This window comes from Sarcophilus harrisii, chromosome 3, assembly GCF_902635505.1.
Source record: "Sarcophilus harrisii chromosome 3, mSarHar1.11, whole genome shotgun sequence".
In the NCBI taxonomy this organism is placed as follows: Eukaryota; Metazoa; Chordata; class Mammalia; order Dasyuromorphia; family Dasyuridae; genus Sarcophilus; species Sarcophilus harrisii.
Genome location: NC_045428.1, coordinates 260,905,078 through 260,920,912, shown reverse-complemented (window position 1 = coordinate 260,920,912; position 15,835 = coordinate 260,905,078). Strand labels below are relative to the sequence as shown.

At 34.6% G+C, this 15,835-nt stretch overlaps 1 protein-coding gene across 10 annotated transcripts in view; it reads right to left on the bottom strand.

Annotated features, from left to right (window-relative positions):
- Positions 1–15,835, bottom strand: part of DMD (dystrophin) — a 2,285,006-nt gene that overhangs the window by 415,770 nt on the left and 1,853,401 nt on the right. The window lies entirely within an intron of this gene.

The window sequence follows — 15,835 nt, the reverse complement described above, 5'->3', positions numbered from 1 at the left end:
ATAAATATTGCTGTTTACAATTCTGGGTTTAAAAGTCAAGAGGCTAAATTTTAAAGAAAAAGGTGAAACTAGATGGATCAGTTTGATGCCATGGGATCCCTAAAATCTTTTCTACAACTAACCTTATGTTTTTGTATTAGCCAGGATAACTGTGCAGTTTAGATTTATCATTTAATGTATCAAAAATCACATAGAAACCAAAGGTGTAAGCAGTCAGTATCTAGTTTAGGAGGTCAGTAAGCAACATAGTATTAGTTAATAAAAAATGCTAATCGGTTTATGCTTCTAAAATAAAGGCTGTTTGCTTTTTGCTTTCACTAGAATGTAAACACTTAACATTTTTTACTTTTATGTCTTCATCACTTAGCTTGTGCTGAGAGATGATTGTTAAATAATTTTTCAGTGTGAGCATTTACACTTCAGAAATTCACAAGCACTACAAATCAGACAATAAGATTTGCTGTTTTGATGATTGCCTAGATTTAAAAAGAGAGAGAGATGGTTGAAAATGTTAATCATGAAGATTAAAGTTAAAAATTTGTTGAGTATACTTTTTTTTTTTCAGAGAATTGGTTGTTAAACATTTACTATCATTCCACTGCATGGAAAGCACTTATTATTAAACTATATCCTCTCCAATATTCCCTGCTATGTGCCTATAAGCAAAGGTTTATTGGTATATGCTGGCATCTGGAAGAAGGCAGAACTTACAAACTGACCTTGATCTTAATTAAGTAGGAAATAAACAGCTAGCTATCCAAGGAGGTTCCTGGGGTATGATACTAAAGTGGAATCAAATTAAGATAATATTGCAAATCTGCAAGCCAGGAATAAGTTCAATACTCAATGTGATTTTGACATTTGAACTTTTGAAAGGTGTCATTTATCTTTTTGAGAATAGCTTATCAGTATCATGGTTTTTCAGTTTCAGTCATGTCTGATTCTTCATGATTCTATTTGGGATTTTCTTGACACAGATACTGGAATTATTTGCCATTTCCTTTTCCAACTCATTTTACAGATGAAGAAACTGAAGCAAAAAGGGTTAAGTGGCTTGTCCAGGGTCACATAGCTTGTAAGTGTCTGAGGTCATATTTGAACTTAGGGAGATGAGTTTTATTGACTTCAGGTATGGAGCTCTATGCATTGTACCACCTATCATTTAAGTGGCAACGCAAGACCAAAGGTCATAAAACTCAGCCAATTCAAGTGAATTTTTATGAAAACAAATCTCCACTGAATAAAATATTTACATATGGATAAGAGCAAGGAACTGATCTGCTGCTTTATAGGGAACTATCCAACTTCAGAAAAAACTGAAATCTATTTATGAGTGAACAATTTAAAATTAGTAGTATCCATTTCAATCTTTCTCCCTTTAATTAGTAAAGGCCAAGTATTGTGAAAATTGTCCCTAAAAATTCAGATTAGTAATTAAGCAGCCCTTGACTAGTATCACACAGGTAGTATGTACCACTATCCAGACTTGGCTCCAAATGTTCTGACTGTAAAGCTGATTTTTTTATCCACTATTACATGGCTATTCTCTGTCAAGAATAAGTCAAAGATTTTTCTTTAATTCTTTATACTGCTTAAATAAATTGGCTAAATTTTCTTTCTCTTTGTTTTTGTACATTAAACCTCACCAAATATGTTTCCATTAATACTTGGGCTCACCCAGCTATTTTCTCAATGACTGATATTCCTGTTTTTTATTTCAACATGATCACTACAATTCTTATTATCTTTTCTTGTATAATCCTTCATTTTTTCCATTCTCTTTAGATTAAGAACTGAGCTTTTCTATCAGTGGAAATCACAAATCATTTTTTCTTTAAGAGGTTTCTTCATTGAACTAATACAGTTTTCTTGTCATGAATTTTTCAAATATGCTTCAAAAATAAATAACTAATATTTCCAAAAGTAGTAGTCTCCTGGCAACAGTTACCATTTTTACAAAAAGCATTTTCAAAATAGCTAGAGTTTGAAAAGAATATGAGAAAACAAGAATTTTTTATTTTCTGACAAAGATATCAACTCCCAAATTTACCAGTCTGCAGAACAACATTCAGAAGTATATTAGAACTAATCTTGTTTTCCCATCTTAAAAACTGGATGATTCATTCAAATATCTAGTTAGGGAAGGATATTATCAAAACACTAAGAAGAAAAAACTAATATTCCTAACTGGATTTAATTTTTATTCTAAGATAGTCAAAAAGCATTTTTCTATTATTCCATGAACAGGAATTTGAAGAATATAATAGAGAAAGAGTTAAAATCTGGATAACAAACCTAACTACATCAGGATTAATAGCTTTCAATTCATGGAGAGGCAGAAATCTATAATTTGATCTATGTATCATCCTATTAAAAATGAAAACTAATTATAATGATGTGCTGTAACCATGCAAAAAGAAACACAGCACACAAAACTGAGTTTGGCAATAATCATACCAGGTCCCCAGAAATATGATTCCCCAAGGGTTTTTGGTACAGAATTGGGCAAATCACACAATGGATGGAGTTATAATTAGGAATTATGTCCTAAAAGTTTGCTGCAACAGAAGGTAATTAATATCTATCTTAGGTGGGCTGGATTCTTAATGCATCAGATGTGATTATATGGAAGAATGCTGAATGTTGCCCTAGTCAGTTTTCTGCTTAGTACAAAAGAAAAAAAAAATCAGAAAAGGAGCTCCTGAAATATTGGTCCACTATTGACATTTCAGAGTAGAAAGAAGGCATTCACTTGCATATGCACTGCTGATCTACCCAGAAGCTTCAGACACTAAAAGCACTGGACAACCTGACATACTATTATGGAAATTAATATTTATTATTAGCTGATACTTCACATCTGTAAGATTTTCTTTAAATGATTAGATGTAGTTAAAACGACAGCTGATGGCTACATATCACCACTGAGTCACAAAGCACACAGAATGGGCATATTATCAGGAGACACAGAGCACACTGTTCTATCAATAGCCCCTGGAAACAATGCCTGAGCTGGAGAGGGATGTTAAGATGACACTTGGGCTCTGTGGCTGGTCTTTCTACTTTTCCTACAACTGTGTATGGTCTCCTGTTAGCATTTCCCATTGTGACCTTTCCCTATTCTTTTTTTTTTTTTAAATTTTTAATCACTTTTCTCCCTTTTCACCATAACTCTCCTTTTCCCTATCCCTAGACCCCAAACATCCTATAAGTAGAAAAAATGACTGGTAGAAAGTATGGAGGAATGGAGACTAAGTCCCTTCCCATCTTTTCTCTATCTCAGAATCTATCTAAAATTTAAATTAAATGACCTCTGACTACTTATACTTGGTATTGGCATTTCTTTTTCTTGCTACCCTTTCATATTCCTTTTCCTTTCTATGTGCAAAGGATATATTTTCCAAGCTGAATTTCATGTTTTAATATATAGAGTGTAACTCCTCGTGTGTCAGAAAAACATACAAAAACAATGGTGTATAGAATTCTAAATAAAGAAAAAAAATATGTTTCTAAATTTAAATCCTAGCTTCTATGTGAGTGACATGGGGTAAGTCAACTATACTTGGTGACTCAGTTTCCTTATCTGTAAAATAGTTCTTTGAAGATTCTTTCTAGCTCCAAATTTATCTTTCAATATCCTAAAGCCAGGCTTCAGGATTATTGCCCTTCAGGATTATTATATATATATATATATATATATATATATATAGGCATGATATAAATGGCATGAAATCCAAAGGTGTGGTCAACAGCATGATTGCACTGACTTGCTATGTAACCTTGAACAAGGGCCTCTACTTGTTCATGCCATTGGAAATAGTGATTTTGAAGGTTCATTTCAGTTCTAATTGTTGGTAAAAAAAAATAATAATATTTCAATGGTTTCAAAGGTTCTGACATAGTTGTGATTATTTTCTTATTTGTATTTAAATATAGAGTAAAAATGTGCTGTGGCTGATAGAAAACTTGTTGGAGAGTAAGGAAGATCTCGATTTAACTTCTGTCTCTGGCACATACTACCTGTGTGACCATGAAGAAGTCACTTAATCCCTTAGTTGCTCAAGCAACATTTAATACTAGATAAGTTCCACAAGAGTTGTTTGTGTGCATCAATGGAGGGATTCTTTCCTCCTCTATAGGAATGTGCCTCCTATGTGGGTGAAAAAATAAAATAATACATCAGAAAACTTCCCCCTCTGCCAAAAAATTTAATACACTGAAACATTTTAAGTGATACCTGAAAAAGAAGATGACATCCTTAAAATGCAAAAGTTCTTAGGTTTCTCTAAATGAAGATTCTAAATGATCAGTATTTTTGCTCTTACTGAAAGAATATATATATATATGTGTGTGTGTGTAATGAGTTTATATATATATATATATATATATATATATATATATATGTATAAAATACCCTTGTTCTATTATTTCATATTTGTGCTAGGCTTTCCAAATATAATTATTTATTTCCTTAAGAATCTTATTAAACTTCACATAGCAAAATAAAATCTATAGTTTCTTTGTTTAGTATTTCTGGCTATGCTCAATATTTTTTTTAAAAATCACCCATTTTCATACTTGCTTGAACATTCGATATTGCTATAACAGAAATATATCTCCTATCCTTACATAAAGCATGAGTCATACTAACCATTCTAAATGAAGATAATCATCAAAAAATATAACACTACAATACAGGAAAATAAAATTTATGGGAGCACAGAAATAACTCATACAGATATGTATGGGTATACCTATGCTGAGATAGCCTGGGATGCTCTAGATATACACACTCACACACATATTTACACACATGCATACAGCACAACATATGAATGCACAGCACATTAGGTACATGCATACATGTGTGTGCAGATGCACGCACACATATAACATGCAATGCACACATAGACACATATTCACATATACATACATGCACGCATATATTTACATACACACATACTACACTTTTCTGATGCTTTTCCAACAGTTTCATCACCATCAAACAAGAGTTATTTTTTCTGCAATATTTTCCAAATGGCAATAAAAGTATATAGTTTCTTAGATATTGTATATTTCAGGAGGGTTAGAGTTCTTTTAAAATCTCAAAACTACTGGCAGGTGAGGACAGAGTGACTCTTTCCTAACTCCTGAAATCTTTGGATCAGAATCGAGGTGGTGACCTATAGAGGCAGATGAGGGAGAACATTTGCCCTTGCCTCTCTCTGACAGCCTTTTGAAACCTGTGGACTCTTTAGAGATGAAGCCAAATAGCTTTTCAAATGGCTTGTCCAGAACTCTGTGGAGTTCCCATACAGTCTATTGGTTTGGGATCTGGCAGCAAGAATTTGCTGCACTTTTAGCCACTTATTCATTTTATTCTTTTTATATAAACCCTCCTTCTTGATATCCTCTTTAGAGCAGAATTAATTACTGTTTCAAAGAATAATGGTCTGTGCTTGAAGTGGGTGGAGTTTAGGGGACAACCAAGCCAGTTTGTGTAGAATAAAAGGGTCAGTCATTGAACAATGAACACAAAACTCTGTTGGCACTGGTCTTGGATACAGAAACACAATGCCTTTCCTTCATGGCTTCCTTGAACATTGGCTAGATTTAAAGGCAGAGAGCTGCAAACCATCAATCTCCCTTCCTCTTCTTTGTTTGATTATGCCATCTAGATTTTTAAACAATTTGGACATAAAGGAAGGGATTTTAAGTATGATTGAAAAATCCTGTTCAGCTATCAAACTCTGCATATTCTTGATCTAGCAATGTCTTTACTGGGTCTGTATATTTAAAAGATCATAAAAAAAGAGAAAAAGACCCAGACATGCAAGAATGTTTATAGCAGTCCTTTTTGTAGTGGCAAGGAACTAGAAACTAAGGGGATGCCCATCAATTGGAGAATGGCTGGATAAGTTATGATATATGAATGTTATGGAATATTATTATTCTATAAGAAGTGATAAGCAGGATGATTTCAGAAAGGCCTGAAAGGACTTACATGAACTGATGCTAAGTGAAGTGAGTAGAATGAGAACATTGTACATAGCAACAAGATTATGAGATGATCAATTCTGATGGACATGGTTCTTTCCAACAATGAGATGATTCAGATCATTTCCAATGGTCTTGTAATGAAGAGAGTGATTTACTCTTTGGAGTAATTCAGAAAAAGAATTGTGAGGACTGAATGTGGATACAACAAAATATTTTGACCTTTTTTGTTGTTTGCTTGCTTTTTGTTTTCTTTCTCATTTTTTCCTTTTTAATCTGATTTTTCTTTCCAACATGATAACTGTAGAAATATGTACACAGGATTTGCAAATATTTAACATATATTGGATTATTTTATGTCTAAAGGAGAGGGTAGGGGGAACAAGAGGGGGGGAATTGGAAAACAATGTTTTACAAAAGTGAATATTGAAGACTATTCTCAGATGAAGAAATTGAAACTATTTCTAGCCATATGAAAAGATGTTCAAAGTCATTATTAATCAGAGAAATGCAAATTAAAACTCTGAGATACCACTACACACCTGTCAGATTGGCTAGAATGACAGGGAAAGATAATGCAGAATGCTGGAGGGGATGTGGGAAAACAGGGACGCTAATACATTGTTGGTGGAATTGTGAATACATCCACCCATTCTGGAGAGCAATTTGGAATTATGCTCAAAAAGTTATCAAACTGTGCATACCCTTTGATCCAGCAGTGCTACTACTGGGCTTATACCCCAAAGAGATACTAAAGAAGGGAAAGCGATCTGTATGTGCCAAAAGTTTGTGGCAGCCCTGTTTGTAGTGGCTAGAAACTGGAAAATGAATGGATGCCCATCAATTGGAGAATGGTTGGGTAAATTGTGGTATATGAATGTTATAGAATATTATTGTTCTGTAAGAAATGACCAGCAGGATGAATACAGAGAGGCTTGGAGAGACTTACATGAACTGATGCTAAGTGAAATGAGCAGAACTAGGAGATCATTATATACTTCAACAACTACATTGTATGAGGATGTATTCTGATGGAAGTGGATTTCTTCAACAAAGAGAAGATCTAACTCAGTTTCAATTGATCAGTGATGGACAGAAGCAGCTACACCCAAAGAAAGAACAGTGGGAAATGAATGTAAACTCTTTGCATTTTTGTTTTTCTTCCCGGGTTATTTTTACCTTCTGTGCAACAAGAGAACTGTTCGGTTCTACACACATATACTGTATCTAGGATATCATGTGCCATATTTAACATGTATAGGACTGCTTGCCATCTGGGGGAGGGGGTGGAGGAAGGGAGGGGAAAAGTCAGAACAGAAGTGAGTGCAAGGGATAATATTGTAAAAAAATTATCCAGGCATGGGTTCTGTCAATAAAAAGTTGTAAGTATGAAAAAAGTGAATGTTGAAAACTATGTATATATTTTGAAAATAAAAAGCTAAAAAATTTAAAACAAGAAAAAAAAAATCCTGTTCAGTATAAAAGTCAAACACAATGTTGCTCTTTCAATTTGAGATTTATGAAAATAGAGCATATAGGATACTTTAAGGTTTACTAAATTCTTGGAATAACTTTTCTGAAGTTGTTTCATTGTCATCCCACTTAAAAATGAGGAAATTTGGGCAGAATACGATTAAGTGACCTCACTATTACCATATAGCCAGTCAGTGTCAAAGATGTGATATAAGTCCAGATGTACTGGCTCTAAGAGCTACGTTCTATAAATATACTACATTTCCTCCTCTCCTCCATTTATTGTTTGTCCTTCATTATCAAAGAAGATCATAACATCAGGATAGTGATGTCATGACTTGTAAGTGAATTGGACTAAAATAAGGGAAGGCTGTGCAAAGTCACTACCCTTACTTCTTTCTCTAAAGCCATCTGGATCCAGTGGCAATATCAGCACAATTGGAGATGACCCTGATGTAGTAGGGGATTGGGCTTTTTAAAGCTAAGGTCTTTACCAGGTCTCAGTTTGAATGAGGCAATGGCCATTCAATATGGGAAAAGGACTACAAGCAGAAAAGAACAATAACAATTACTTAATTTAAAAAATATATAGAGAAATTGGGCATTTTATACAAAGTAGAATATGGTAAGGAATAAAGAGAGGTCCAGAAGTATTACAGAGAAGAAATATATTCTCACTCCTTCCTACCCTATTCCATCCCAGCAATCAATCAAGCAAGCAAGCAATTTTCAAGTATTTATGATGATGATGATAACTAGCATTTATATAATACTTACTATGTATCAAGCACTATGCAAATGCTTTACAATTATTATCTCTTTTGATAAGTGCTGAGCCCTTTACTAGGAGCTGGAGATACAAAGTAAAAAGGAGGAAATAATCCCTGCTCTCAATGATCCATCTATTTATATACATATGTATATATAAATACAAACAATATAAAAAAGAGATCAACATGAACTGTTGTGACTGTTGGGAAAGAGTAAATCCCTCTCCCCATTACCAACTTCCCAACAGCTGGGGGATCTTGAAAGGATTCATGGAGAAGTTAACACGTGAGACCCAAAAAAGTGATTATAAGACATAAAGAAGGTGTGTAATTGAGACACAAGGCACAGTCAATATAAAAACTTTGAGGTTGGAAATGGTGTGTTATGCATAAAGCCAGATGGCTAGTTTTGATTGGTAATGTGAATGGAGATTTTGTGGTTGTTGAATCATTTCATTTATGCTCAACTCTAGCTGTTCCTTTTTGGGGTTTTCTTGGTAAAGATATTGAAGTGGTTTGCTATTTCTTTTTCCAACCCATTTTACAGATGAGGAAACTAAGGCAAATAGTGCTAAATGACTTACCCAGCATCATCTAGATAGTAAATGTCTGAGGTCAGGTTTGAACTCACAAGAATGAGCCTTCCTGACTCCAGACCAGGCGCTCTTATTTTGCCACTTAGCTGCCTCATTCATGGAGAGTAATGTGTAATAAGGCTGGAAATGAAATTTGAATAAGGTCGTGAAAGGTTTTAAAGCCAAAGGAGGAGTTGATATTATTCTAGGTGTAAATAGAAGCCAATAAAATTTATTAAGATGGAGAGTGACATGGTCAGAAATTCTCAAAAATTAGGAGGATATAGAGCACAGGCAGAAGTAGAGAGAAACTTGAGGCAGGTTGTCTAATTAGAAGGCCATTGTAACAGTCCAGGGGAGAGGGCAGTATCTGTGTGAGTGCAACGAAGTGATACCTTGGAAGGAGAAAAGGTAATTTAGCAGTTGTGTGAATACCTCTAGTAAATATGAGAAAAAAAATTGAAGATGGTTTCGAGGTTGTAAACCTCCATAACTGAAATGACAGTGTTATTCTTAATGAAAAAAAATTTTGGAAGAGGGCAGTTTTGGGACTAAAGATACCAAGTTCTGCTTTAGACATGTTTAACTAGAACAAACTACAGGACATCTACTTTGAAGTGTACAGAAGGTAGGTGGTAATATGTGTCTGGAACCCATCACCAATTAGATATGTTAATCAAACACGTGGAAGTGGATGAGGTCTCTAAAGAGAAAAGCTACATAGAGAGAAGAGGGACCAGGAAGTCTTGGTGTACACCTGCAGTTAGTTTGATAATCCAATCCAGCCAATCAGATTGAGGAACAGTCTCAGGAGAGAGTAATGTCATTGCGGAGAGCTCAGAATAAATAAGGTCTTAGTTAAAGGTCATTAGATTTGGCAAACAGAAAGTCAGCAGTGACTTTGGAGAGGGAAGTTTGATTGAGACTGGAAGGCAGATTGAAAATGACTGAGAAGTGAAAGGCAAAGAAGTACAGGCAACAAGTAAGTGGAGGCAGCTTTTGTAAAAGTCTGGCTGATGAAGGGTAGGGGAGATAATTTGTGAAGGTGGTAAGGTCTAGTGAGGGATTTCTTTTTGGGGCAGGGTTCGAAAGGGGATGTGGGTATTTTTGTACACAGCAGGAAGGAACCAGTTTAAAGGGAGAGACTAAGTGATAGAAGAAAATCAAAGTAAAAGGTTGCAGGAGAAGATAGGAAGGAGTTTAAACAAGGATAAATCCAGAGGAGTTGGCCGTTGGTGAGAAGTGCTACATCAGAATGAGTATAGAAGGTGATAAGCAATGATGTCAAGATGTCATGAGGTAAAGAGAAAAAGGAGCTCCCAGTAAATGCTGTTAAATTTCTCAGGGAATTATTATGTCACATTCTCAGTGAAGAGAGAAAGGGAAAGAGGTGGCATAGGAATCCAAAGGAACAAAGAGGTTTAGAATTATCTCTATGGACAATGGGATGGAGACTTTATTAGGGAGGAATAAAAAAGTGTCTCCTCTCCATCATCCCTGCCTTGCTTCTTCCTAGTAAATGTGGTCTTCTCAGCAGCAGCACTCTTGCCCTCTCGTACCCTAGGTCTTCCTCTGATACTATGGCACCCCTCAGATTCACTCCCCAATTATGCTTTGTTTTCCACAATCTAAGTCCTTCCCAACTCATTTGAATTCTTCATATTGTTTGCCCCAGGGGTATATTACAATGTTGTTCCCAGGTGGTATAAGAGTTGCTGGTTTTGTTCCTGTTCTATTGGTTTCCTAATGGTAGCATGATCTCTTTAAATGAAAATGACATCAAAGGATCAACACACATTATCTGTTTGATTAGGATTGAAAATTTCCCCTCATTTGTGTTGCAGATGGAATAGTTTCCTATGAATAATAGATTTACCCTATAGGCCTTAAAATTAAACATTGCAAATTGTTGGAAAATGTATGTAAGTCTTTACACAGTTTTAAAAGATGTGCCTATGGTTCAATTCATCTCACACAGCCACATAACATTTGAGTTTCAAGGGTGAGGTGTCACAGCTCCCAGGCTAAAAATAGCACCACTCAAACCTCACAACACTCTAAAAACTGGACCATCTGTATTTGCTTGTGTTCATAGCCTAAACTGTAAATGGGCAATTATAAAATGATGTGTGAACTCCAAAAGAGGAGAAATTTCCCTAAAGAAAAGTAACACTAAAAACATTGATGTAATGATCTGTCATTTCACAATAAATACATGAAATATATTTTTTAAATTGCTCTGTTATCTGACCTGGAACTTTGAAGGATAAAAATTGAATTTCTTTTGTATTTCATATCATATTGTCATATCTTGCATATGACATACCTATTACCTGTGGAAGACTTGAACCTATATCTGAAATAAATATTGTGATTATCAGAGAAGAATCTCAGGAACAATTGCTACCTTGCCCCCTAACCTCAATACTGGGTCTTTAAAACACACACAGTGAAGTTGATTCTTTGCTCCAGCTTTGTCCCCTGACCTGGTAGATAGCAGTCACAAGGTTAAGTAGAAGAGTAAGTGTTATATTTCTGCGTATGCATGGGTTCTGCTCCCTCTGAACTTGTTAGTACACTGCTAATTCTACATATCTTTCTGAGTCTTCATTAGGGTATGATTAGGGCAGAGAGAGAAAGAGTGGAAATTGTAATGCTTTTTTCTGAAATCTTTAATTCAACTCTATGTGTCCTACTTACAGATTTTGCTTTATTTTATTTTCAGCTTATATTTATATTTATTTTCAGCTTTCCTTTAGCTTACATGAAGATACTTTATCATTGTATTAATTATCCATCAAGGGAAGGTAAAATAATTGCCCACCTGTAATATTCTGTTTGGATAACCATACCAACCTTATGGTTGAACCATGTGCTGATTGCTATCCCAAGGGATTTAGTATACTACTACTTGCCAGAGGACATTTACCCTAAAATATATCCTTGGGATTCTCTTCCCCTATTCCAAATCTACCCTGAAATGAAATAGAAGATTGCTAAAAATAATAAAACATGAAGACTATTTTAAATACCTACATCATAGGTTCTCAATCCATCTGGGATCTCCTTTCTTTTCATTGTTTTCTGACTTCATAAGTTTGGAAACTTAGCATGATATGAATCTTCTAGTTTATTTTACATAAAATACATGAAAAAGTGCCAGACCAAACATCTTTGTATGAAGGTATCTAACTCTAGTCCTTCTCCTAGAACTCTCACGTACCCTTCAAAATCTTTTAAGTGTGCAAGGTGGAATCCTGACCTTATTCACCCACAATTCTGGGTGAGAAATAAAGGCATCTAGTAGCCATCTCAGGATCACAGAAAGGAAAGTAGGGGAAGATGGAGAAAGGAATCAGCTTCCCAAGTCATCAGATCAATCAGATACATAACAATAATCTTGTTAACTCTTCATCTCTTCCCCTTGCTGCTTCTAGTCTCTTACTTTATTCTCTGTTTCTGCTTATCTCACTCTCATGACACCATAAATTTTGGTTAACAGAGACTGTCTTTATGCTGGTCACTGAACATTTATTTCTATATCCACCAGGGAAGGGGGATCCCTAGCAGAAAAATAAACAGGACACTGATTATACAGCAAATCCTTCCTCCCTAACAACATAGATTACTGTCCTGGAGTATAGATGAGTTAACTTCTGTTGTCCATTTTCTGTCTTAAAATGGAAAAAGACAGTCTGCTTTCTGCTGCTGTCACACAAATTTTGCTTCATCTTTTGAAGACCTCTTTAGTTAGTCTTTCAGGGAAATTACTACAATTAAGTCCTCCAAAATTCAATCTATAGACATTGTTATAACAATTTTGGAGGACTTAATCATAGTAATTTGCCATAGATCTGAGGCTGTGCTAAGAACTGCTATGAGAAATGAAGTGGTGCCTGGATGTGGGGAATAAAGAAGCACAAGAATTAGAAGAAGAAACAACACTTGAGAGCTGTTCGTGAGTAGGATCCTCCCAGAGTTCTTTTGGTAATCCATGGGGAAGGAAAGGGAGAAGAGACCCAGTAAGACTTTTTTAGTCGGGGTAATTAAATGGGCCAATACATCAAAGGGCAGAGCCAGGAGACTGATGAGGGACTTATGAAAAATGCCTGTTCTGACTACAGTCCTCTTCTCTGTTTGATTAGCCTCCATGACGTCTCACAAGATTCAACACCTGCCTATAATATTGTTTGAAATCCTCAGTGTGCCGACTCATATAACAGCTAATGCACAAACTTATTGACCATGCTGCAGGATGGGGGGAAATCGTTTCCATAAAACAAAAACGGGGAATTGTTAAGGATCATGCCTAAGTGAAGGAGCAGGTCAATTCTCCAAGAGCTTCAACAGCTGTGAATAATAACATTTGAAGAAGGTACAAAGCAGTCTTTACTGATGCATCTATTACTTGTGGATTGGGAATGAAATAAATTGGAGGCAAGAGGGAAGAGGAGAGAGTCAGACAATGCAACCTCTCAGTGGAGAGGTCAGACAACAGAATTGCCTCTCAGTCTCCTTGTATTATCATCATCTTCTTACATGAAGAGATCCATTCTACAGGTCTGCATTAGACCTCCAGCAGCCACTGGCAGGTTGCTCCAGTATTACAACATTTTCCAGGAAAAGTTGGTTATAAAATCAAATGCTTGAAAAAAATCTAGGAGTTGGCAGAAAGTTTCCATTCCTGTGCACCTATGGATACTATTTTTGTTCTTTCTTAAGCTTAAAGGGGAAAAAATGGTCTCAATCCATAATAAATGTCAAATCTTTTGTAATGAGTAGTTAATTTTAGGATTTCTTATATCTGAATTTTTTTTCCCATTCTAACTTTACTCAGTCATTTTACATTTTAAGTAGAAAGAATATTTTTGCTTATTCAGGGAAATGGCTAAGATATTCTTTTGAGGTTTTTTTCCATTTCTGTTATATGATGATTTTAAATATTAAATGTCTCCAGAATGTTAAGCATATTTACATAGTATATCACAAATATCATTCTACAATTGATACATCCCCATATACCTTAAAACGTATATTATTTTAAAAAAAGATTTAAGATGTTCTTTTTATATTCAATTATACAAAATAAATGATTTTGCAGCAGAGTGTATAATCATGACTATCAAAGTAAAATATTTCTTATGTTAAAGTTTGGAGAATAACTTTTTTTTTATCATTACAGCTATGAACAAAAGATAAGGATTTTTATTCCTATAATATTATTGGTTTTTTGGAATCCTGAAGGATTGTCCATAATTGCGAACTTTCCAATACAGCGTTCCATATGTTCTTCTTATTTGATATATGTGTACATATTAACATAAAATGTAGTTATTTCTCCCACTTCTTCATTGTTGAAATTTCATAAGGCAAGAGTTATGCAGTGTCAAGATGAGATCAAATTGTGTGGGAACAGTGGTTTTTATAAATACTCAAGCTTGCTAACATATGTGAATATTCACTAATCAGTAATACAATACCTCTAACTTAAATAGAAAAAATACCCACACCAATAAAATAAGAGTTGCATTTATATGTTTTTTTGCTCAATATAATATCTTTCTTTAATTCTCATATCATCTTGAATAATCCTGATAGAATATCATTGAATTACAGAGTTAAAAGGAAACTTTGAGATACTTCAGTTTAGCCTACTACCATTATTAAATATATGATTGCTTATTTTTTGACTGGACACTGCCTGAATTGGGCATATATTTTTTATATTATAAGTAATTTTAGGAATATGCATCGATCTATCTGGATAATTACTAGGTAGCTTTGTCTAGCCATGATATGGTCATAACCTAGAGCTGATGTCAGTAATTCATATTTTACTTTCTCCTAAGGTCTATATATGCATCAGATGGCTAGATAGTTCAAGTGAATAAGACTATGGAGTTGTGGTTGACTGAAAACTCATTTTGAACCAACAATGTGATATAGCAGCTAAAAAAAAAAAGAAAAGAGAAAAACTAAACCTCAAAATTAATGCAATCTTAGGCAACATCAACAGAATCTTAGAATGAGAGAAGCAATAGAGCTACTGAATTCTGCAGTACTCAGACCATATCTAATCTGAAAGATTTAAGAGAGTAGGATTCACAATGAAAAGACTTGGGGAAGGAATAAGAATTATAGTTCACTCTTTGAAAGGCTATTGTACCAAAGAGAGATTACATTTTTCTTGTGTAGATCAATAGGCCAGAACTGGGTGAAAATTACAGACAGGCAGATTTTAATTCAACATCCTTAAGAATTTCCTAATAATTAGAGCTGTTCCAAAAGTGAAAGCATTCTCTTGTGAAGTAGTGAGCTTCCCAACATTATAAGTATTTGAACACAGGAATAAATCCACTGTGTAAAATGGTGTACAGATGACAAGCATAAAATATGTGATTGAACTTAATCACTTTTAATATCCATTGTAACAATATGATTTTACACTTCTCTAGTTAATATTGCAGTGGAAGTCAGATAGGTTTTTTGTTTTTGTTTTCTTTTTGGTATCTGATCACAACACATATTAAATGTCACATCAATGTTTTGACATCAAAGTGAAATCTAGGACCATTCCTTTAGAAAAAAAGTAGTCAGCTGATACTTTAAAAAGACCTGAGGTTTTTAGACAGACATAACATCCTGCCAGAATATTGTTCCTTGGGCTTTATTTTTTTTCACTTGTACAACAAGGAGTTTGGATTTGCTAACTACTAATGTTCCTTCTATTTTTAAATTGATGATTCTATTATTTCTCTCTTGCTTGTCGTCCTTCATAGAGCTGTCTGTAAGACAATATTGTGGGTCTGTCCTTCCTAACTTCTGTACATACTGTTTTGACTTGCTTTCTCTTTCAAGGATACCATTGAAGTATGTTTTAAAGTTGATATTACCTCTACAAAATGTTCAGCTAGGAGAATGAGGGAAAGAATGGGAAAGGAAAATTGATGTAATATCAATGACCATGAAGCAATAGCATGAAATACATTTTGAATTATCAAAAAAAAATCCCCCAAACCT